Genomic DNA, 22,807 nt, shown 5'->3' with positions numbered 1-22,807 from the left:
GAGCGGAGGTGAGGAGACCTGGGGGAGCGGAGGTGAGGGAGACCTGGGGGAGCGGAGGTGAGGAGACCTGGGGGAGTGGAGGTGAGGGAGACCTGGGGGAGCGGAGGTGAGGAGACCTGGGGGAGCTGCGAATGATCCTGAGGAGCAGAGGGTCTACCTGGTTTGGTTTGGATCCGTGGACTTGGGACAGTGGCTCCGTGGTGCCAGTGGGGCTGTACCTCGGCTTGTGCTGCTGTCCCCTGCCCAGAGCTCACTGCTGCCTCCTTGCCCTGGGCACTTTTCTCATCCTCTCCCGGTGTCCTTGTCTGTGTCACAGTGCAGTGGGCTCCCCTCCTGAGCTCTCTGGGACTCCTCTCCAGGGTCTGCCTGCCTTAGCTCTGTGGTGTGTGCCTCTGCACTTCCCACTTGCCTGTTAGAAGCTCTCTTCTTTGTTAGAGTTTTCCATTCACTGGTCTCACCGTGGAATTCTGAGCTCCGGGGAGGCAGGGATGTCTCCAGGACAGTGTGGCATTGGTCAGTGGCGTAGTTGGACTTCGTGCATTAAATGTCTGCCGGAGTTTAGGAGCTGCATCTTGTTCCAACCATAGCAGGGCTTGTGTTGTGTGTGTGTGTGTGTGCATGCGTGTATGACTTGTATGTGTGTGCATATGCATGCATGTGTACATACGGTATACGTTATGCACAATATACGTGCATGCCTGTGTGTGTGTTTACATGTGGTGTGCATGTGTGTAAGTAGGTGTGTTGGAGTGGGCATGAAGTTAAAGCTGACGCCAGCACATGGTAAAGCAGCAGTTTTCCATATCAGTCTGGCAGTCCCCGCCACCCCCCCCACTCCCCCAACTTAATGGTTTGGGAGTTGCTTTTAAAAATAGGCTTGTGTGGGAGTGAGTATACAGCTGCTGTGTGTGATTCTGTTCATGCGGCTAATTTTTCAGTCCCTAAATACAGTTTGGTTGGCCAGAACCCTACTAATTATGAGCAAACCCACTAATGTTCAATAAACAAACCATTAGCTTGCAAGGAGAGTGGCTGACTGGGGCCAGCAACCAGACATTGCCATTCACAGGGCTGCTGCCGGATGCCACCGAGATGTCGCCCGCACGTCTGTCTCATGTCTGTCATCACGGGGTGGGGGTGGGGGACCAAAGACATCCTCCCTCCAGTCTGTGCCGACCCCAGCCACAGCACACAGCGCAGCCGTGGCGGCACATGTGCAGGGGGAGGGCTGCAGGTCTCCTCTGGCCCCTGCCCGTCCCTCACGCGATGTCGCACGTGCACGCCTGGTACTCGAGCTTGGCCGAGCCCTCGCGCACAGCCAGCTCCCAGCTCCTGGCATCTGAGGTCAGGAACGTGCCCTGACTGAGGCTCGCGTGTGCGCTTCACAGGGTTCAGAAAACGAGTTCTGGAACGGACCACTTTACTCTGGGAAGAGAGTTCACTCTGGAATGCCTCTGTGGTGTTCGTCAGTTCCTTTTTACTTCACATAATGTGTCCCGGTTCTGGTGCCACGGCTTTTTGGTCGTACGTACTTCTAAGACAGGAAACAGACGTGTTCTGCGGAGGAGTGCACCTTGCTTCGCGCCGCAGTCACTTGCAGCCGTGAGATTTCTGGCTGCTGGAGGTGGCCACAGCACACTCAGCACGCACCGGGCCTGGGCAGGCTGGGGCCTGTCTTCGCCGTGGTGTGGACGAGGTTGCTATTGACTTGAGGCCAGGTCTGGCTGCTTCTCCTGTGGTCAGCCCACTGCACCAGCAGAGACCGTGCCTGGGTCCCCTTGGCCCATCCCTGGGTGGAGGGGCTGCCCGTGGTGCCCCTCGGCAGCGCTTTGCTGCAGGACCCCTGTGCAGGCACTGTGCTGCTGTGCCCCGGCCTGCTCGGTGGGATCATGTTCTGAGGGAAACCTGTGGCGTGTGATAGAAGGGGACCCCCCCCCCCCAGCTATGGTGAGGCCGGCGAAAGGGTTTCTGAATTAATTGGAGGAATAGGATCCAGACTCTCCCCTGCCCCCGCCAGCAGACGCTCTGCCTTGATCCCGGCTGATGAATTAATAAACGTCTCCGAGGCTCCTCTTTTATCCGGGATGTGGCTCAGCTCACTGCGCTTCATGGACGCACGGAGCGCTGCTCGCCCCGCGGATGCACACTCTGAGTCCTGCTAAGGAGCGGGTGTTCTTTACCTGCCTCTGCCCTGCGGGGCACGGGGCGTGGAGGCACCATGGAGCCCCCAGGTAGCTGTGCTGCAGTGGGTCGAGGAGGGCCCTGTGTGGGGGTCACTGCACCTGGCCCTGTGTGTGCTTCCTGGGGTCCATACGCCTCTTCCACTTCCCGCCCAGGGACCCTGAGCCGGGCAGCCACAGCCGCCCTCCTCCACCAGGGACAGCGTTCCTGGAGCCCGGCCTCCCATCCGGGCTGTTGGATGGTGTGAGTGTCGTGTGTGCGTCCTTAGCTGTCCCAGGCCCATGCAAGTGGAACCTCCTGCCATCTGTTTTCTGTTTCTTTCAGACTGGCTTTGCATCATTGTCAAAAATCCAGTGTATCACTCTTGATGAGGTTTGCTTCCCTGTGTGGAATCGTCTGTTTTGTCTCCTGTAACCAGTTAGAGTAAGTGACATAGGCAGAGTTGGGAGAATTCGAGGGTACTTTAAAAAGTCTTTGAAAAGCAGAATTAACAGCTAACATTATTTTGGTGCAAAACAATGTGAATCCCAGTCATAGTCTTTTCATAATACGCGTCTTCTAACTTTCGGAAAATCCTCATGTGTGGATTTCCAAACTTCTTGAACAAAATAACACTATCTCAGTTGCTTTTTCCACAGACCTCTTGTCTGCCTGTTGCCTTTTGCTTAACTGTTGGTCTGCACTGACTAGCAGCCTCAGGAAAGATCTGTGTTTGAGATGTTTTCTTACTGTTGACTCATAACAATTTTTTATTGATTGATTTGAAAGGCAAAGTCACATACATATAAGCACACAGGCACACGTGCACATAGAGAGAGAGACAGAGAGAGAGAGAGACAGAGAGAGAGACAGACAGAGAGAGAGAGAGGGAGAGACAGAGAGAGAGAGAGACACACAGAGAGAGAGAGAGAGACAGAGAGAGAGAGGGAGAGAGAGGGAGTCTTTCCTCTGCTGGTTGACTTCCCAAATGGCCACACAGCTGGGTCTGGGCCAGGCCTAAGGCAGGAGCCAAGAACTCCCTCGTGGTCTCTCACCTGGGTGACGGGGACCCAGGGACCCAGGGACTTGGGCCATCTTCTGCTGCCTCTCAAACACGTTCTCAGGGAGCTGGATGAGAAGGGGAGTAGCTGGTGCTGTCGCTGGGAGCCGGCGTCGCAGGCGGCAGCCCGCCCCGCAGTGCTGCCCCTTGATGCTGGCTTTCTGTTCCTGGGTGTGTAAAGTGCTCAGTGCTCCCCTGTCCAGGACCAGATGGCGGCTGCAGAGCTCACCAGGAGTGAACCGCCGGCTTTGATGGCAAGCTCAGGTGCCTGGGAGGTGGCACCCTTCAGTCGCCTGACGTTTAAGGGAGGAGTGACCCAGCGGCTCTGTAGCACAGGGGCTAACTCTGGCCCACGCTGATGAAGGAGGACTTCAGAATAGCCCCTGGTGGGATTCCAAGCACTCCCACCACCACGCTCGATCCCTAGCTTAGGGGACGGATGTGCCGGTCCCCTGGTCTGGTCCTTCCGTGCTGCAGCCTGTGGGACTGAAGTGGCACAGGGGCCCACAAGTGAGCAGCATGGCTTCACGTCATGACAGTGCTGACGTTTTACGGACGACTGAGCAGGCCTGTTGTCCACTAGGGAGGTGTGGGGAATGGACCCACGCAGAAAGAGCAGAGTGTGTGTGTGCCCTCCTGGGGGGAGGGGGCGGCTGTGTGTCCTGTGTGACACACGGGACACTAAGGGCTCCGTAAAGTCCCCGCTCAGCGCGTCCCCGTGGCTGTGGCCTCCTGCTCTGGGCTGTTTCTGCTGGAGGAAGTGCCAAGCAGGAGGCCCCCTGCCTGTGTTCCCGCTGGGGTGGGGGCGCCACTGTGTCCTCCGACCCTCCACGGGGTCAGCCTGCCCACTGGGTTTACGTCTGTGTCCCCAGATCTCACAGGAGGGTGTCAAACATGGACCCAGGCCCTGCTTTCTGCCAGTCGAGGTAAGGGCGTGAGCCTGACTGTGGTCTGAGTGCCAGCTTGAGAGCGAGGCTGGGGCAGCCACTTCATGGCCGTCTTTATGGCTGGTTTCATTCTAGCCTGCGAGGGACCGGTTTCGATTGCAGGGGCGGAAGCGGCGGCTCCCCTCTCAGAACCCGGCCCTGTGCCTGGTGTTTTGTTGTCATGGTTTCAGCGTCACACTGGGGAATGGAGCCAGGGATCTTGCACGTGCCATCAGATGAGTCACCTGGTCTGTGCTGGGGGAGGGGCTCCCGGCCTGGTGCCCTGGGTAGCATGGACTGTGAACCAGGAGGAGTCCACTGTCAGGGAGTGAAGATGAGCTCAGCTCAAGTTCCTGTACTTTGAAGGCAAAATTGTCACTAGAATTGTGACCTTTTTTTTTTTTTTAAGATTGATTGATTTGAAAGGCAGAGTTACAGAAAGAGAGAGATGGAGAGAAGGAGAAAAACAGATCTTCCACCTCCGATTCACTCCCCAGGTGGCCACAATGGCTGGGACGAGGCCAGGCCGAAGCCAGGAGCCTAGAACTCCATCCAGGTCTCCCATGTAGGTGTAGGGGCCAAGTACTTGGGTCATCTTCCGCTGCTTCCCAGGCTCGTTATCAGGGACTGAATTGGAAGTGGAGCAGCCGGGACTTGAACCAGTGCTCCTGTGGGATGCCGGCATCAAAGGTGGCAGTTTAACCCATTGCACCACAATGCTGGCCCCAAATGTGACTCTTTAGATTACAAAAATCTGTGGCTCATCAGGTGAGGTGAACAGAGGATGCTGGCGTGGCTTGAGTGTCTCCCCAAAGCCATGTGCTGGGAGCCCCACGTGGTGCTTGCCGGTGAAGCTTTGGAGGGGTCCTGGGTGCTTACAATGGGAGGGGCTGTTTGGGGTAAGGCTTTGGGGATGGGAGGGGCTGTTTGGGAGTGGGGTTTTGGGGGTGGTTACAATGGGAGGGGCTGTATGGGGATGGGACTTTGGGGGGTTGTTAGGATGGGAGGGACTGTGTGGGGGTGGGGCTTTTGAGAGGTCAGGAGGGTGGCAGGAGGTTTATGAGGGTGGGCTCCTCATGATGGGACCCTTGCTTTGTGGAGGGGAAGAGGAGCCCATTCTGCCGGCCTCTCTGTCTCCCCATCGTGTCGCAGGCTGGCTCCGCCCACTTGGGGCAGGGGCCAGCGCCGCGCTCTTGGACTTGCCGCCCCAGAACCTGGGCTGCAGAGTCCTGTTTGTGGGTGGCCCTGTCTGTGGTGTTCAGTTATGGCTGTCTCAGGGGGGCATTTCTCATCACGGAACCGTTCGCAGGTGCTGGTGTGGCTGCTGTAGTCAGCTGGCCCCTCCAAGCCGCCCGTGCTGCGGTGAGGCCGGATCTGGGCCCCGCCAGCCAGCCAGCCTGCGTGATTTCTTAGTGCCTGCCCCAGGTGAGGCTGCAGAGATGGTCTCTGCCTGTGGGGGCCGGACACGAGGGCAGCGGCCAGGGTGCTGCAGGTCAGTCAGAGCCCAGGGCAGCCGCGTCTCCGTGAGCCCGCAGATGAGGCACCGTCTCGAAGAGGAGAGGCGGGCTGGCAGCGATGGGATCAGCGCGGCAGACGTGGGTGCCGACAGAGCCAGCAGCAGTGTGCGTCCTGCTGTGTCTTCCGTCACCTGCTGCTCACGGCACCCGCAGAGTGGAGGCCAGGATTCCTCCCACAGTGGGCACAAGGAATAGGGGACAGAGAGGCTGGGCACCGTGACCAGGGCAGCTCATGGGCGTGGGCGACGCCGGGTCTGGATGCAGGGGCCCCGCAGCCCCGTGCAGTCCTCATCTCGCCAGGTGGGGCTCGGGTCCTTTGGGTCAGGACACTGGGAGGCCTTGGGGCTTCCTGGATGTTCCCACAGCAGGAGCAGGTGTGCCTAGAGAGGGGGAGGATTGGCTGTGTGGGCGGGGCTCCCAGGGTGGGTGCCGGAGGACAGTGAGCCTCCCCCAGTGCTCCGGTGTCACAGGGGGAGGCACCCAGACCCAGGCCTGTGGGTGCACTGGTGTGACATGCCCTGTGACAGGTTTCAGGGGCCCTGTCTGGGGGTGAGAGCCCTCGATGCTCTGATACCTGCAGTTTGAGCCTAGAATCTAAGGCTGCACGTCACCCTGACTGTAAAGCGAGAGAGAACAAGACCCCTGAACCGTCCACGCAGGTGCGTGGTGGCCCTGGAGTCCCCTGCTACTCAGGTGTGCTCTGTGGACCGTCTGCAAGGAGGTGGCCCTGTGACAGCAAGCCTCCAGCTTTGTAGCAGTGGGACCTTACCCTGACACCCCCACACTCGGTCCGTGCGGGGGCCTTGAGCTCACTTGGTCTTGGACTCATGCCGTATCTGCCTGTGATGTTGCTAGTGTCCACAAACTGTCACTCACCCCTCAGGGGCCTGGTCACTCTTGGGGCTGAGTCCAGAGAGGGCAGGCGGCTTGCTCGGCTTACACAGCCCACGCGTGTAACCAGGAGGACGAGTGCTAGCCCGCCATGGTGCCACGCAGGACTGCCAGCCACCTGCTGGGCTCAGGGTCCCCCTTGCTGGCTCCAGGTGGGACTGAGATGGGCGAGGCAGGGCACCGGGCCAGTTTGCCGTGGGTTATTGGCCCTGTAGGCCGCTTACAGCTGTGACGTTAGAAAGGGAGAGACAGGAGGAGATCAGGGTAATTGGGATCGCACGTGCCCCCCTGATTATCTCCTTTCCTGTTTCACAGTATCGTTGAAGCAAAGGATTTCCAGAAGTTCTTTGCAATATAGAACTCCGAACAGCCGGCTGCCCACCTCCCAGGCAGCCCGGCAGTGACATGTGGCTGCGTGGGGCAGCTGCCTACAGCCTCGCCACCCTCCTCGGTGTCCCCAGGATGCCCAGGTCCACGGGGGTGGAGTGTATGTGTGTGGGCAGACTATGGAGGGCTGTGTGGGCTCATCTTTGGGAGGAGGTGTGCTGGTATCAGGAGGGCGGACAATGCTGCCTGCTCCCTGACCACGCCTTCTGCCGTGTGGGGAGCACAGTCCAGCTCTGCCTCCTGCTCCAGGAACCTCGGCTGTGGTCAGGGAGGCCAGCTGCAGAGGGTCTTGGGGAGGAGAAAGGAAGCGGGAGGCGGGAGTGAGTGCTGGGATCGGACCCCAGTCCTGGGTGTCCTCTGTGCTCAGAGCCCTGGCGCGGCCTCCTGTCCTGCGAGGCCTCCCTGCGAGGACCCTGGCGTGGTCCTCGCTGCTCCCTACCGAAGAGGCCGTGGCTCCAGCGTGTGAAGGGCTGGGGTCTCCGTGACAGAAATGCACACACAGGCACCCTTCCGCAGCTCGCGGATCCCAGCGTCTGTGTTTTCACCCGAGTCTCGTGGGCAGGCCGTTCTTCCTGCTTGCCAGGTGGGGAAGGGGCCAGGTGCCATGAAGAGCGAGGAAGTGGCCTGTGTGGCTTGTGCCCTCGGCCTTGGTGCTGGGTGCCTTGGCGCTTCGGGGCTGGCGCTGCCTGGCCCAGCCCTGGTGAGCGGTGACAGACTGTCACTGCCTCGGGAAAGGGGGGCCTGGTCTGAAGGTACCCACCGCTGCCCTAGAACTTGGCAGCCCTCGGGGAGCGCTCTGCTGGCCGGTTCTGACCCAGGCTCTCCTAGCAGGTCGCAGCTGCGCTTCGAGCCTTGTGCGGTGGCCGGGCACGGCTCCATTCTGTGGACTTTTGTCAGGATGCCTCTGCGCTTTGTGGAGACCCCTCGTGTGTCTGCCTGGTGTCCCCGTGGTGCGGGTGCCCACCACCTGTAGAGCACGGGACTCCAGAGGCACCACGAGGACCAAGCCGTGAGGCCAATGGTAGCCTGGACGTAGCTGCCACACAGGGTCACTGGCTTCATGTTGGATGTCAGGTGCAGGATCAGCCACTGCGCCCCGTCCTCTCGGGAGGGCCAGGCCCCACCCTTGAAGACGTGAGTGTGGGACGCTGGTCCTACTTGGGACTCACAGAGCAGGCTGGGCTGGGCTTCTGCTTCCAGGTACCTCGGTTCACTCCTGTTAAGAAGTGCCCCGAGGGGCTGTGGCCAGGAGACACGGTCACAGCCACACACGCCCCCTCCCCAAGGTGGTGCTGGCAGGCCTCTCTCGTGGTTGCTTTTCCTCATACCAGCAGCCACACGTGGCCGGCTCTGCCCACAGGTGTGTGCTATTGTTTATACGAAGAGTCTCAAAGCTATGAAAACTTAGCCTGCTGTTGAAAACAAACAAAGCCACACGTTCTGAGAAGCGAGCACACGTGGCGTGTGGGGCAGTCCCATGCCCGCCGTGGCCCTGGCGTGGTTCCTGCCGGTGCCTGTTTGCACAGCAGGCTCCCCTGTCTGGCTTAAATGCCGCTGTGGTTCAGCCTTGCTGCCGCGTCCACCCCATCACTGTGCAGGCTCCAGTCTGTCCTGGGGTGGAGATGGGGCACATTCTGTCCCGTGTGTGTCACAGTCCCCAGGCACCTTGTGGATACACACCTTGGCCCCTCCCTGGACATCCCAACCCAGCCCTGGTGGGGCAGGACTCTGCCCGGTGTTCCCTGGAACGCCCCGTGACTCAGACGGGTTCACCCACCCTGTGGTTCCCTCAGCGTGTGCCACCACAGTGCTCCGTGCCAGCTCTCCCAGAGGCCTGCTCGGGAGTCGTGAGCATAGCTGTTACAGAATGTCCCCCTCAGGACACGCTTCTCCCGGTTGGACTACACTGCTTTAAAAAGCCAAAGGAAGCCCAGGTCGGAGCCGCTCTGTGCTGTCCTTGGTGCCTGGCTGTGCGAGGTCGCCAAACAAAACCTGCTCTGGAAAATTCTTCAGGTTTGTGTATTTAGGTTGCTTGTACAGGATTGTCTGAAAACTAAGTTTAGGTTGTTGACCAAAGAGGTATGAAATATTAATTTGCCTTGTGGAGAATAATGCTTTGGTTAAAAAAAGAAAAAAATAATAACTCAAACCAAGTAAAAGAAAGGCAAAGAAAGAAAGTAAAGCCCAGCTTAACTTTTTATTTTTATTTCCCTCATGTAATCAGACATCTTCCGTCTCAGGATGCGAGAGGGCTTCCGGAAGTGGCTGGAAGAGAGGCATTAGCTGCTAGTGCGAATTTCGGGGCGCCCAGGGAAGCCCCTGTCATGTCTGAGTCTCTGTCAAGTATCTGCCATATTTCCCTGCAGTCACAGGGGCGTTAGAATGATCTGTTTCCTCTGGCACAGGGCTGTCTTGTCATTCATTGAATTGACTTAAGATTTTTTTTTCTCCAAAAATAAGCCTCAGTGAATACTCAGGGTGCTGGGGTCCCTGCCCTGACAGAGCCCACGAGACAGAAGCAAGGGCAGATCTCCAGTAAGTAATTAAGGCAAGGGCAGTGGACGGGCAGCCACGGAATGCTTCTGGAACGCCCCGCGGAGCAGGAGGCTTGGTTGTCTGTGTGGGGTGTGGCCAGGGACCCCTGCGTGTTTTGTGAGAGGCCCTCCTGGGCAGTGCTGGCTCGCACGTGGTCTCAGCCACGGATCAGCTCTACCCGGACACTCAGCCTCATCCAGGGGGGAGTTAGTTTTCTTCACGATCCCGAAGGAGGGAGGAAGGTCTGGGGAAGTGCGGACCCCCGAGAGCGCCCAGGGCGGGCGGCAGGGATGTTCAGACGGTGGGGCCGCAGGACAGGGTCCTGGGATTCGGGGCTGTTCCCGGACACCTCGTCTGTGTGGGCCTGCGGGAGGCAGGGGGCACGCGACAGTCAGGCACGAGCCTGCCTGCACCACAGGGTCTCCAGGACTCCTGTGTACCTTGCTGGGCAGGGCACGGGCTGTGTGCAAGTCAGACCATGGAGGATGATGTCCCTGCTTCCAGTCTGCCTCCCTTAAGGTCTGCAGGAGGTATGGAGAGCTGCCTGGGGGAGGGGAGGACAGACCGAGGACCCTCACCCTGCTCTGCTCCGGGCTGCCTGTGTGCCGCACACACTCACAGGGAGAGGCCGGAGGAGAGGGGACTTGCAGAGGTGCAGGGACTCTGCTGGCTGCTCAGAAACACCGGGCTCGGGAGGTCAGCTGGCCATGTGAGCAGCGCACGCTGGGTCGTGCCGTCCAAGTCCTGTTTTCCCGGTTGCCGGTTCAGCTTTTTGTTTTGCATTACTCTCACTCATAATTCAGCAGGACGCATTCCAAATGATCAGAGTTTTCAAATAAGTGATTTTGGAACAGACTAGTTTTCAGGGAACTTCCCCCAATCCAGGAAAAGCAGTGGCTGATTTGAGGATCCATTTAATCCAGGTGAGGGAAGCCAGGAGCGCAGAACCCTATCCCAGTCTCTCCCACCGGTGCAGGGGCCCAAGCACTCATCGAGTTTTCTGCTGCTTTCCCAAGTGCATTTACAGGGAGCTGCATCAGAAGTGGAGCAGCCAGGACTTGAACTGGTGCTTGTCCGGGCTGTTGGCACCGTATGCTGCTGCCCAGTCTGCTGCACTCCAGTGCCGGCCCCTACTTCTCCTGTGGCTCAAATGCCTGGGTTCCTGTCTCCTTCCACGGCAAGCCTTGCAGCTGGCTGTTCTTCCCTCACTCCTGCCCAGCTGTCACTGAGCCTGGGCATGAGATAGGCTGGGTGCTGGAGACCCCAGGGAGACCTGGCTGGGAAGACAGGGACCTGAGCTCTATGGCCCTGGGGTGTGATATTACTGCAGGATGCGCTCATAGCCCAAGGGGGCCTGTGGCCCTGGCTGCAGCCTTCGTGTCTGAAGTCCAGTGTGAGTGCAGGGAGCAGCCGCTGGACAGTTGCAGGAAGTGCCGTCTGGTGCATGAGTGCTTGACATCTGTGTTTCGGTAGCTGAATCTCCCCGAAGCTTACAGGGGAGGAGGCAGAGGCTGTGAGGACGGGCCTGGGGGTTCCAGCGGGGCTCGCCTGGGGCAGTGATGGGTTCAGCTTTGAGCTCCAGCGAAGATGACACGTGTGCTTCACGCGCCCTCTCCCTTTGTCTCTGGGCTTTTTGGGCGAGGGCAGACTGCCGGATTTGTGTCTGAGAAGATAGGCAGGCTGTGCACACGGCCCCATGCCACTGCCCGAGCTGTGACGTGGTGGATTTCCCAGAGTTGCTGCTGGAAGGAGCCTGGTGCTTGCCCTGCCTGGCCTTCCGGCCGCCTGTCCCTTCACAGCCCAGGCTCCTACCATCAGCAGTCAGGTTTGAATGTCAAGGGAAGTCCACGTGCTGCCGCGGTGACAGTCCCCTGGCAAGCCAGCGGCTGCCATGTGCTGCCCTGACTGGTGCCTGCTGTTGATCGTGTGCACGCGAGTGCAGCTGAGGGCTTCCTGCCCCCACCCCTTCCTCAGGGCTCCCTCCCTCTGTCTTCTCCTGCTGCTGTTTCTCTCTGCAGCATTTTCCCAATCCTTGCCACAGGGCACATATGCAGGAGAGCTAATAAAAGTAGCAGCCGGAGACCAGACCAAGCAGAGGCAGCAGGCAGAGGGATATTTTACTCACAGAGCCAAGTCTGTGCTTGTGACAAGCTGGGCAAAAGGGAAGCGAGCATGTCCATCCCGTTATCCAGAGTCGGGCAGGCTCCATGCAGTCCTCTGGAGGAGGCGTCTTTCCCGGCACCTGCCGCTTGTTCTGGTCACCACTGCTAGGGACATTGTGAGCCCCACGGGAAAGGTTCAGTTATAGTCTCCAGGCACCTGCCATGCACCTGCCATGTGGTGTCTGGTGGGAGGAGCAGAGGGGCCAGGAGTGGAGCCACGTGACGTGGACACAGGTGCCGGCGGAGCATCCGCGGGGTGAGAACCAGTCTGCGTGTGTGGGAGCCGCTGGCTCGGCAGTAGGAAGCGCCAGGAGGGAACGAGAGGGCTGCTTGTCCTCATGAAGAGCTGCAGGAGCGAAGCGCGGCCTTGGTGGGGAATGAGACCTCCCCTGCAGCGGTGGGGGCCGCACCCCGCCCCACAGGGAGCCCCTGCAGGAAGACTTGGGCGAGACCAAGACGTGAAAGCCTGCAGCTCTGCTGCCCTCGGGCACGGGTCTGACGTCCCTGCTTGCTGTGGGGAAGTCGTGCCACAGCTCCGGGGGCAGGCGCCGTGGAGCCGGGCACAGCTGGGGAAGGGCGCTGCCTCAAGGCGGAAGGTTGGGGCTGGAGCAGAGAGAGGAAAGGATTTGAGACGTGTGTCAGTGGTGGAACAGGTAGGGTAGGTGACCGGCTGCACTGCCACATCAAATGCAGAACGAGGGGAGAAAGGGCCGGATGTACTAGGTGACCCACGTGGAGACCGCGTGGATGGCCAACACTGGAAGGGCGCTTGCCGTCACCCCTGCAGGCGCGTCCTGGGGTCTGGAGTGGGCTAACATGAAGGCAGTAAGGGCGGTGCCAGAACGGCGCTCGCTGAGTCTCCTTTGCAGTCCTGTGCTGTGGTTTGGGTGGGTGCGTGTGTTGGCAGCGTGGTCCTCAGTGTGGCCATGTGGGAGGTCCTTGGCTCACTGGGAGGCTGTTTCTGAGGAGCTGTTGGGTGAGCGAGTGAATCGTCACGAGGGTGAGCATGACGTCTTTCTCATGGGGCTTCTTGCTCCCGTGCCCCTCCTGCCATGGCGGTCGGCCAGCGGGTGATACAGCCGAGGGGGGCGGAGTCTGAGCCATCCTTTCTCTATGAAGGCAGCTGCACTGGTGTTTCACTGCCGTGCCGCGAACAGTGACACTCGCCGGCACTGGGCTGTCCCGAGTCTGAGTGACAGACACCGTCACTGGGCTGTCCTGAGTCTGAGTGACAGACACCGTCACTGGGCTGTCCCGAGTCTCAGTGACAGACACCGTCACTGGGCTGTCCCGAGTCTGAGTGACAGACACCGTCACTGGGCTGTCCCGAGTCTGAGTGACAGACACCGTCACTGGGCTGTCCCGAGTCTCAGTGACAGACACTGGCACTGGGCTGTCCCGAGTCTGAGTGACAGACACCGTCACTGGGCTGTCCCGAGTCTGAGTGACAGACACCGTCACTGGGCTGTCTCGAGTCTCAGTGACAGACACCGTCACTGGGCTGTCCCGAGTCTGAGTGACAGACACCATCACTGGGCTGTCCCGAGTCTCAGTGACAGACACCATCACTGGGCAGTCTCGAGTCTCAGTGACAGACACCGTCACTGGGCTGTCCCGAGTCTGAGTGACAGACACCAGCACTGGGCTGTCCCGAGTCTGAGTGACAGACACCAGCACTGGGCTGTCCCGAGTCTCAGTGACAGACACTGTCACTGGGCTGTCCTGAGTCTGAGTGACAGACACCGTCACTGGGCTGTCCCGAGTCTGAGTGACAGACACCATCACTGGGCTGTCCCGAGTCTGGGTGACAGACACCATCACTGGGCTGTCCCGAGTCTGGTGACAGACACCATCACTGGGCTGTCCCGAGTCTCAGTGACACTGCCATGGGATGTCTGAGGCCTGGGAAGAGAATGGAACAGGTCCTGTTGGCCTTGGTTCAGGTGTGCAGCTCAGCGATGTGTGGAGACGAGGGAGGCAGCGGCCCTGCACCCACAGCCGCTGACCCGGTGCCCCTGGCTGCTGGCAGAGCTGTGTACTCTGGAGTCAGGTATGTGGGGGAAGGGCAAGCAGCAGCTTTGGTGACAACAGGTGAGGGAGCCGTGAAGGTGCTGATGGGGGTGAAGAGTTTTCTCAAGCTCTGGGGTTGCCCCATCAATGCAGAGTCTGGGCCTCCTGTGATCAGTTGCTGTTTATTGGGGTGTCTTCCGTGGGGGTCTGACATGGCTGCCCCAGAGTGGGCAGCTTCAACAGCGCACTTCTTTGCTCACAGTTCTGGGAGCTGGATGATCCAGGATCAAGGTGCCCACGCGACCAGTTCCTGGTGAGGGCGCCCTTCCTGACTGTGTCCTGACACAGGGGCTGAGGGAGAAGGGGACAGGGAGGGGGCACTAATCTCGTCCATGAAGGTCCCCCATCCTAGCACGTGGCCTTGTTTCAGTGTAAGGACTTCAGGGGGACACAGACATTGAGTCCCACATTTCAGTGTCACAGAATGTGGGCTAAGTTGGTGAACCCTGGCCAGCCATTCTGGTGTGACACGCTGCTGTTTGGCCATTGCCGCCAGGAGACCGAGCAGGTGCCTGGGAAGAGCGTGTGTGGGGAGGGTTGAGCAGGCACAGTGGACCTGGGAGCACTGGCTGGCACTGGGGGGTGGCCAACACTCCCAGGCAGCACGCGACTGAGGAGGCGAGGAGGAAGGTGGCAGCAGCCCAGCTGGGGGTGCAGGGGCCTGGGATCTTGAGGACAGAGAGCGAGCGTCAGCAGGACGTTGGACAGAACCTCTGGGCCGAGCTTCATCCCCGCACACGGCCTTTGAGGTTTGGCTCCTTGCCGTGCGGCCGGTGCTCCTTCCTCTCTGTTGCCAGGTGTCAGTCTCCCGTGCCGTGGGCCCGTTGCAGTTGGCAGTGTTTCTGGGTGTTTCCAGTGTTTGATGCTGTGAACAGAGCTGCGGTGAACATCCCTGCGCGGGGGTGTGTCTGTGTGTGTGAGTGTGCATGTAGAGTTTCATTTCTGCCGGGTAAATACCGAGGAGTGGGACTGCCGAGTCACATGGTGGATACATGTTTATAAGAAGCCGCCAAACTGCCTTCCAGGCCGGCCGGACCGTGTTGCATTGCTGTGAGCAACACGCCCGACGTTTGCCTGCTGCCTGACCCTGCTGGCATTTGGTGTTTCAGGATGTTTTATTTAACCATCCCCGGGAGGGCACAGGAGCACCACTTCCAGCTGTGAACCTGCGATGGCCTGGTGGCTGAGGATGTGAGCCTTCTTCATGTATTTATGTCCCATCCATGTATCTTCTCTGGTAAAATCTCTGTGCAAGTGTTTCGCCTGCTTGTTAATAGGACTATAGCTTTCTAACATTGTATCTTGAAGTGTCTTCATATAAGGTGGATACAACTCCTAGTCTCTGTATACGATTTGCTACATTTTCTTCCAGCCTAGTGCTTGGGTAATCGTTAGTTAGCAGTGTCTTACAAGATTAGTCTTTTTAACTGTAAGTTAATTATCCCCCCTGACTTCTTGCCCTCGATGTGCTTTGTGGGCCACGTCTGAGAACTCTGCCTAACCCAGGCTGTCAAGGTTGCCTCCTGTGTTTCCTACTACGGGTTTCATAGCTTTAGTTCCCCATGTACGTGGGTGGTCCATTCTGAGTTGGAGATTTCAGTCCACGTTGTCCGCCTCTTCCTTCTCCCTGCCTTGGGCAGAGAGTGTCCGGTTGTCCCAGCAGTGTTGTTGAAAAGGCAGTCATCTGTCCATTTGGTTGTCTTTGTGTCTTCCTCTCAAACCACTTGCCTGTTTTATGTGGCTCTGTTTCTCCATTATCTATTTTTATTCATTCATAATAGTTCTTTCATGAGTTCCATACTATCTTGAGTACAGTAATTTATAGTACATCTTCAAAGTATGTAGTATAATTCCTCTAATACTGTTTTTCGAAATTGTTTTGGTTAGTCCCATTGCTTTCCCTTTCCATATGCACTTTGCAATCAGTTTGTGTTTACAAAAGCACCATGCTGGGAATCTAAAGGTTTATTAAATCAATTGAGTCTTCCAATCCTGAATGCATGTCTTTTTGTTTTTCTAGATTTTCTTTGATTTCTTTTACCAGTGTTTTGTTTTCAGCATAAAAGTCCTATCCATGTTGATTAGATTTATATTTAAACAATTTACTTTTGGGGGGCCATTTTTAAGTGGTGGTCTAAAATTTTGTTTTTTATTGTTGATTGTTAGTATAGAACTGGAGTTGATTTTTTAATGTTGACCTTATAGCCAATGCCATTGCTAAACTCATTTATTAATTCTATGAGGTTGTTTTGTTTGAAAATGCTGTGGGGATTTCCCTGTATTTCTGGAAAGCAGTTATGGTTTTATCTTCTCTGTCCACACTTTCTTCTTCCTTTCCTGCGATGTCCTCTCAGTGGGAGGCTGGCAGGTGCCGTGGAGCCTTCGCCTTGTTCCGGGTCCTGAGGGAGAGGCGCAGTCTCCCACGGTTGTGTGTGCCACGGCTGCGGGATTTGGGGAGATGCCTTTTAGCAGGCTGAGAGAGTTCCCTTCTGTTCCTGATTTCCCGAGAGCTGGTGCTGCTGGGTCTGTCACATGCGGTGAGTGTAGATGGTGAGTGTAGATGAGTATGGTGGGTTAGGTTATTCAAGTGTTGAATACTGGAGCAGCCTTGGATTCCTGCAGTTAGACGCCCCTGGCTGGAGCGTGTTGTCCTTTTTGTGTGCTGGTGGGTTCCGAGGGTCCTTGTTGCGTGAGGAGCCTTGATCCGCACTTTTCTTGTGAGGCTCTTGTCTTCTTTTGACCTCGAGCTCTATCGGCCTCTTGTTATCATTTGGAAATATTCCCTCCTTTTCTATTTTTTAAGAAGAGGTTTATAGAATTAATGCTTTTTTCTTTCATCTTAAATGTTTCATTGAATTTGCTAGTGAAACCACATGGGCCTGAAAATTATTTTTTCTTAATGTTCTTGTTTATGAAGATGCACTTATTTATTTATTTAAAAGGCAGATAAGAGGGAGGGAAAGACAGAGACTGAGACAGAGATAGAGAAAGGGAGAGAGATTCCATCCGCTGATTCACTCCCCAGATGTCTGCAGCAGCTGGGCCTGGGCCAAGCCAGAGCCAGGAGCTTCATCCAGCAATCCCACGTCGGGGGTGCAGGAGCCCAGTTCTCGGGCATCTTCCGCGGCTTTCCCAGGCACATTAGCAGGGAGCTGCACTTGAAGCAGAGCAGCTGGGACTCAAATCAGCACTCACAGGGGATGCCGGTGCAGGTGGTGGCTTAGTCCACCGTGCCTCAGTGCCAGCTCCTTCATAATGTTGTTGATTACAAAAATTCAAATTTCATGTCCTCAGCTTCAAACAAAATTTTCAGATAGGTTCGTTCGAGTTGTGTGTTTCATCTTCAGTAAGTTTCAGCAGTTTGTGATTTCTGAGAAATTGGTCCATTTCGTCTAAGTTGTGGGATCTATGTGTGGAGATATATTTGTCTCATTCCCTCACATTCTTTCAATGCCTGGGATTCCTGTGGTCCCTTCTTTTTGATTCTTCATGTTAGTGATGGACGTATTCTCTCCTTTTTCTTCCCATTGTTGCTATATGTTTAAGAATATTTTTTGGCTTTACAAGAAAACTAGCTTTTGTTTATTGTTTTCTCTATTGCTTTTTGTTTCTTGTGGCACTAATTTCTACTCATTACTATATAAATAATAGAAAATAATAATAATATAAAACAGCTTGATTTTCAAATTTGAGTTAGGGGGATGCTTAATTTATTGGCTGGAGGCCTTTCTTTCCCAGTGGAAGCATTCGACGCCACGCATCTCCTTCTAAGCACTGCTCCCCCGTCGTCTGCTGGTTGTGGGTTCCCTGCCTGCGTTGGGTCACTTAGCAGCCGTGCCACGCTGTTGGTTCTGGCAGCTTGGAGAACGTACTCTGTGTGCCTTCAGTTCTTTCTAGACTTCATGACCCAGGAGATTGTCTCTCTTGGTGAACTTTCTGTGTGTACTAGAAAACAATGCATTTCTGAACTGGGTAGAGTTCAAGAAATGACAGTTGGTTGGGGACTGTTCAGCCCTGGAGACCTGGGTGGGGAGCTTATTTTCTGCTGGGAGCCGGTTGGGTATTATAACACCATTCATAGCCATGTAAAACCATCAGCCTAAAGATCAGCCTGCTGCAGGGCTATTCAAATTTGAGCCCCACATGCAGCTTCCAGGGGACCCTGTGTGCCTGTGTGCCTGTGAGGCCCTGGCTGAGTAGCTGTGTGTGGTTGTGTTGGTCCCCAGCAGAGGGGTGTTGCCTGCCTCAAAGGCTGGCTGTGGGTTTGTCTGTGTCTCTGATCCCGTTTATCAATTTGTTTCATTTCTTTCAAAGCTTCAGTGTTCGATGACTGACGTTGGGATTGCTGTGTCTTCTCCGTGAGCTGACCCTTTTATCTTAGGTAATCACTCTTTGTCCCTAGCGTCTTTCTTTCCTTTGTCTGATGTCAATGCAGCCATTCTGCTTTCTTTTGGTTAACAGTCGCTTGCTGTGTTGCCCCATCATTTTACTTTTAACTGCCTACATTATGACATTCAAAGTGAGTGTCTGAAGCATAGGACTTAGGTCAATAATCTCTTTTTGTCAGTGACTAGGTCATGTATATTAAATCATTGTATTAAACCATTATATTGTAGTAAACCATTTACATAAATGAAGGAATTTGGTCTATGTCTCTATTGACAGATTTGGATTTACAGGAACCACTTAAATGTCTACAGTGCCTGGTTTCCCTTTCTTGTCTTCTTTTGAGTCATTTGAATTGTTTTTAGTATTCCAATTTTAGTATATGTGCTGCCGAAGCGAGCACTGAATTGTTTTTAGTATTCCATTTCAATTTATCTTTTACGTTGTTCTCAGACCTTTGTTTATGGTTTTTTTGGACTAACTTAGGTAAGCGTTTCAGTCTTCCTCGAATCACTGTTTTGTAATTCATGTGGAATATAGGCTACATGTGGAGGTGTGCCCATGGTTATGTGTCACATCTACATTTTAAAGAAGAGGCCGGGGCTGGCACTGTGGTGTAGCAGGTAAAGCCGCCACCTGCAGTGCCGGCATCCCATATGGGCCCTGTGGAGTCCCGGCCGCTCCACTTCTGATCCAGCTCTCTGCTATGGTCTGGCTCAAGTGCTTGTCCCCTGCGCTGTGTTGGGAGACCCAGAGGAAGCTCCTGGCTCCTGGCTTCAGATCTGCGCAGCTCTGGACATTGAGGCCAGTTGGAGAGTGAACCGGCGGGTGGAAGACCTCTCTCTCTCTGCCTCTCCTTCTCTCTCTATGTAACTCTGACTTTCAAATAAATAAATAATCTTTAAAAAAAATTTAAAATAAATAAATAAAGAAGAGGCCAGGGGAAGTGCGTCGGCCTGGGTGTTTTCCATTGCTGTCTCTCCGTGTGCCTCCTTTGCATGTAGTTTCAGTTCTCCCTGAAGCACTGACGTTGGAAATTCTTTGCAAATAGTTCTGCTGGCCGTGGAGGGCCTGCGTCTGCCCGCACGGCTGAGGGCAGTGTTCCTGGGCCGGGAGTCTGGCGGGCACTTGGTCTTGCAGCAGCTGCAGAATCTGCCCTCCGCTCACTGCACTTTCCACAGTCTTCACCTCGTTTCCACGCGGGAAGTGAGCTTCTCCTCTGCGTGTTCTTGGGATTTTGTCCTTGCCTGAGGTTCAGGCCCTTGGACTGTGATGTTTGCATCCTGCACAGGGTTTGCTGAACCTCTTAAATCTGCAGGTTGATGTCGTTTTGCTAAACTGGGGAGCTTCCTGCCAGTAATTCCTGAATTGCTTTTCGTGTTCTGCATTCTTTCTGTCCTCCTAGGACCCCACGGCCCTGAATAGGCCCTCTTGGTGTTCCCCAAAGGCCTTTGCCTGCTGCTTCCTGTCTGTCTGACGCTGTTCAGATTTGAGACCAGCTCCTGACAGGTGTCCCAGGTCGGGGGCTGCTGTGGAACCCCGCCCTGAGAGTTCTCTTCAGGTACCGTATTTTCAGATCTGGACTTTCCAGGAAGTTCTTCATTCTGTTTGCTCTTTCTTTGCGAGTCCCTGTGTTTCCACTGCACCTGTGTCTGCTCCTGCTTCGGAGAGTGTTTATAGCAGCTGTGCTCACGTCTGGCTCGGACAGTTCCGGCACGCGGTCATCTCGTCCTGCTGCCGAGGGCTGTCCTCTGACGTGTGTGGGTTCACGCGTGTTCCTGCCGCCGAGGGCTGTCCTCTGACGTGTGTGGGTTCACGCGTGTTTCTGCGCCCGAGGGCTGTCCTCTGACGTGTGTGGGTTCACGCGTGTTCCTGCCGCCGAGGGCTGTCCTCTGACGTGTGTGGGTTCACGTGTGTTCCTGCACCTGTGGGCTGTCCTCTCTGACGCGCGCTGGTTCACACGTGTTTCTGCGCCCGTGGGCTGTCCTCTGACGTGAGTTGGTTCATACATGTTTCTGCGCCCGTGGGCTGTCCTCTCTGACGTGTGTGGGTTCATGCATGTTTCTGTGCCCGTGGGTTGTCCTCTCTGACGCACGCTGGTTCACGTGTGTTTCTGCGCCCGTGGGCTGTCCTCTCTGACGCGCATTGGTTCATGTGTGTTTCTGAGTCTGTGGGCTGTCCTCTCTGACTCACGTTGGTTCATGCGTGTTTCTGAGTCTGTGGGCTGTCCTCTCTGACGCACGCTGGTTCATGTGTGTTTCTGCGCCCGTGGGCTGTCCTCTCTGACGCACGCTGGTTCATGCGTGTTTCTGCCCAGCCTCGGCGACTACTTGGAAGACCTTTGTGATGCTGTTCACGTTGTTCCCACGTGTGTGTGACCAGGGTCATCCTGGGGCTGGGCTGCCGCTGTCTCACAGTGTGGCTCTCAAAGCTAAGATAAGCTGTAAGGCACTGTAAGCACAGTGCAGGCCACGCCCTGGAGTCCACCGACGACTCCAGCGGGCTGCTCCCTCCTCTGCCCCCGTGCTCAGCCTCTCAGCTACGTCCTGTCCCTGGAGCTCCCCTGTGCTGCCGCTGGGACGCTGGGACTCCCTGCCCTGCATCTCTGTGCAGTCCTGGTGACTTCCTTCTTGGAACAAGGGCTCTACTGATAGGAGAGCAGCGCTTCCCTCCCTCGAGTTTGAAGCTGCTGCGGGTCCCTGTGCTGCCCCAGCTCTGTGTGCGCTCTGTCGGCACAGCACTGCTTGGGGCCAGGCTCTCCAGAGCAGAGGGATGCGCAGAGTGGAGAATGCCGCGCTCCACCGAGGTCGGCGCCCGTCCTCCTCTGAGCCAGCCGAGCGGTGTCTGCTGACCCCTCTCTGGCTGAGCCATTGCCACTGTCAGGGTCCGGGCTGCATGGAGCGCAGCACAGCCGAGTGCTAGATTGGTGGACTTTGGGTTCGGTCTTCACCCCGTCTGCCCCGCTCCGGTGACTGCTCAGACCTCACTTCCTGGCCGGGTTCCCCGTGTGCTGTGTGGGAAACGAGGCCGTGTGGCTGCGTTAAGTGTTTGTTTATACAAAGTGTTTTTTGTTTTCTTCTTATTATTTAAAAAAAAATTTTTTTTTTGATTTATTTCACAGAGTTAGAGAGAGAGAGAGAAAGGTCGTCCTTCCGTTGGTTCACTCCCCAAATGGTTGCTATGGCCAGTGCTGCCCCAATCCGAAGCCAGGAGCCAGGTCCTTCCTCCTGGTCTCCCATGGGGTGCAGGGCCCAAGCACTTGGGCCATCCTCCACTACACTCCCAGGCCACAGCAGAGAGCTGGACTGGAAGAGGGGCAACCGGGACTAGAACCCGGCACCCATATGGGATGCCGGTGCCGCAGGTGGAGGATTAGCCAAGTGGGCCACGGCGCTGGCCCCTCTTATTATTTTTTCAAAAAGATACATTTAATTATTTGAAAGGCAGAATCAGAGAGATCTTCCTCCCTAACTGGCACCAAACTTCAAGGGCTGGGCCAAGCTGAAGGCAGGAGCCCAGAAGTCCACCTGGTCTCCTGCATGGGTGGCAGAGGCCCAAGAACTTGAGCCATCCTCTGCTGCTTTCCCAGGTGCCTTAGCAGGGGGCTGGATCAGAAGCAGAGAAGCTGGGGCTTGAACTGGCACCCATATGGGGTCCTGGGGCATTGTAGACGTTGGCTTAGCGTGCTGCGCCACAACGCCTACCCCTCGTTGTCTTGTAGAACAGAGGTGCCCTGTGTGTCGACAAGATGGAATTCTGCTTGGCACTACAAAGCAGTGAGTTGTGTCTTCACCTGAGACGGGAGAGGGGGAAGCCTGGAGTTGGTGTCACTGAGTGAAAGAAGGCGGGCGGAAAGGTTCTTGTGACACCGAGCGACTCCAGCTCTGTGACCTTCTGCAGACCGCAGAGGTGTGGAGATGGTGCAGTGGTCAGTGGTTGCCAGGGGTCAGCGGAGAGGGAGGGGCGGCCGTGAGAAAACTGGGGTCCTGGTCGCGGCAGGTACAGTGGCTGCGTGTTTGCACCCGTGGACGGTGCAGCACCGAGAGTGACGGGGGAGTGGCCTGCAGCGACTGCTCCTGTATGTCACGCTGGTCCCACACTGTCCGGGGTGCAGACCATGGGGTAGGTGTGCGTGTGGGGGCAGGGTGTGCCCCAAACTCGCTGTGTCGCCCTCTCAATTTTGCTGTGAACCTAAAACTACTTTAAAAAGTCTGTTTTTGAAAATTGCATATACAAAAAAAAAAAACCCACTTCCTACTAAATTGATCGGAGGACTCTGTAAGCTAGTTCGGAATTTCAGGTGCCTTCGTGAAAGACACAGCAGGGAAAAGCATCACAGAAAGCCTGGAGCCCTTTGCAAGCGCCTGTGGCAGACGCAGGGGCGGGAGGCGGGGCGCGGCCACACTGCTGCTCCCCGGGCTCTCTGGGCCGCCGCCCCTCTTACAGGTGTCAGGATTCCATCCGTGATATCAAGGATGCCGAAGCTCCGTGTCCACCTTAACGTGTGTGCAGATACTTCCACAAAGGTTGTCAGGAGGCACCTCCGTGAATCCCTGTACGGTGGTCACTTTGCAGGGCTGGGCTGGCACACAAGGCGGGGCCCAGGGTAACTGGAGAAGACGGCCGCTGTGTGGGTCCACACAGGGTCCCCAGTGTCTGGGAGCAGCGTGTTCCGGCCGCTGCCTGCTGTGGGGGCTGTGAGAAGTCACGTGT

At 56.3% G+C, this 22,807-nt stretch overlaps 1 protein-coding gene across 12 annotated transcripts in view; it reads left to right on the top strand.

The window, feature by feature from the left end:
* The window catches only part of COBL (cordon-bleu WH2 repeat protein), a 184,951-nt gene that overhangs the window by 7,844 nt on the left and 154,300 nt on the right, over positions 1–22,807 (top strand). Inside the window, exon 2 of one of the 12 annotated variants that reach the window (XM_089315989.1) lies at positions 18,023–18,089. The exons of the other annotated variants lie outside the window; for them this stretch is intronic. The gene's annotated coding sequence lies outside the window, so the exon portion shown is untranslated. The remainder of the gene's footprint in view (positions 1–18,022; positions 18,090–22,807) is intronic. 12 annotated transcript variants of the gene reach the window in all.

Source organism: Oryctolagus cuniculus, chromosome 16 (assembly GCF_051225735.1).
Source record: "Oryctolagus cuniculus isolate XC-2025 breed Fujian yellow rabbit chromosome 16, ASM5122573v1, whole genome shotgun sequence".
Classification (NCBI taxonomy): domain Eukaryota; kingdom Metazoa; phylum Chordata; class Mammalia; order Lagomorpha; family Leporidae; genus Oryctolagus; species Oryctolagus cuniculus.
This window is presented reverse-complemented; position numbering and strand designations above follow the sequence as displayed.